Source organism: Parus major, chromosome 1, assembly GCF_001522545.3.
Source record: "Parus major isolate Abel chromosome 1, Parus_major1.1, whole genome shotgun sequence".
Lineage (NCBI taxonomy): Eukaryota > Metazoa > Chordata > Aves > Passeriformes > Paridae > Parus > Parus major.
Genome location: NC_031768.1, coordinates 93,519,205 through 93,520,664, shown reverse-complemented (window position 1 = coordinate 93,520,664; position 1,460 = coordinate 93,519,205).

The following is a 1,460-nucleotide window of genomic DNA, read 5'->3' as shown; positions in this document are numbered from 1 at the left end:
CCGTGACGTCACACTCTGCACCGTGACGTCATCGTATGTGCAGTGACGTCACCATCTGCCCCGTGACGTCATCATATGTACTCTGACGTCATCATATGCCCCGCGACTTCACCCTCCGCACCGTGACGTCACACTCTGCCCCGTGACGTCATTGCATGTACAGTGACATCATCATCTACATCGTGACGTCATCATCTACACTATGATTTCATCATCGTCACCGCGATGTCATCAACTACATCGTGACGTCACACTCTGCACCGTGACGTCATCGTATGTACAGTGACGTCACCATCTGCACCGTGATGTCATCATATGTACTATGACGTCATAGTATGCCCCGTGACGTCACACTCTGCACCGTGACGTCATCGTATGTACCGTGACGTCACCATCTGCACCGTGATGTCATCATATGTACTATGACGTCATAGTATGCCCCGTGACGTCACCATCCGCACCGTGAGGTCACCCTCTGCTCCGTGACGTCATCATATGTACTATGACGTCACTATCTGCCCCGTGACATCACACTCCGCCATGCGACGTCATCATCTGCACCGTGACGTCATCATTTACACTATGACGTCATCATCTACACCGTGACGTCATCATATGTACTATGACATCACTATCTGCCCCGTGATGTCACGCTCTGCCCCGTGACGTCATCCTCCGCACCGTGAGGTCACCCTCTGCACCGTGACGTCATCATCTACACCGCGATGTCATCATCTACACCGTGACGTCATCATTTACACTGTGACGTCATCATCTACACAGTGACGACGTCATCTACACCGCGATGTCATCATTACACCGTGACGTCATCCTCTACACCGTGACGTCATCATCTACACCGTGACGTCACCATCTACATCGTGATGTCATCATCTGCACCGTGACGTCACCATCTACACCGTGACGTCATCATCAACACAGTGACGTCATCATCTACACCGTGACATCACCCTCTGCTCCGTGACGTCAGCACCTGCCCCATGACCTCATCATCTGCCCCGTGACGCCACCCTCTGCACCGTGACGTCATCATATGTACCGTGACGTCACCATCTGTCCCATGACGTCATCACATGGCATGTGACGTCACCATCTGCCCCGTGACGTCATCACATGGTATGTGACATCATCGTCTGCCCCGTGACGTCATCACATGTCATGTGACGTCACCGTCTGCTCTGTGACGTCAGCATTTACCCCGTTATGTCATCACATGTAATGTGACGTCACCATCTGTCCCGTGATGTCACCATCTACCCTATGACGTCATCATCTGCCCGGTGATGTCATCACATGGAATGTGACGTCATCATCTGCCCTGTGATGTCACCATCTGCCCCATGACGTCACCCTCTACCCCGTGACGCCATCACATGTCATGTGACGTCATCATCTGCCACATGACGTCACCATCTACCCTATGACATCATCATTTGCCG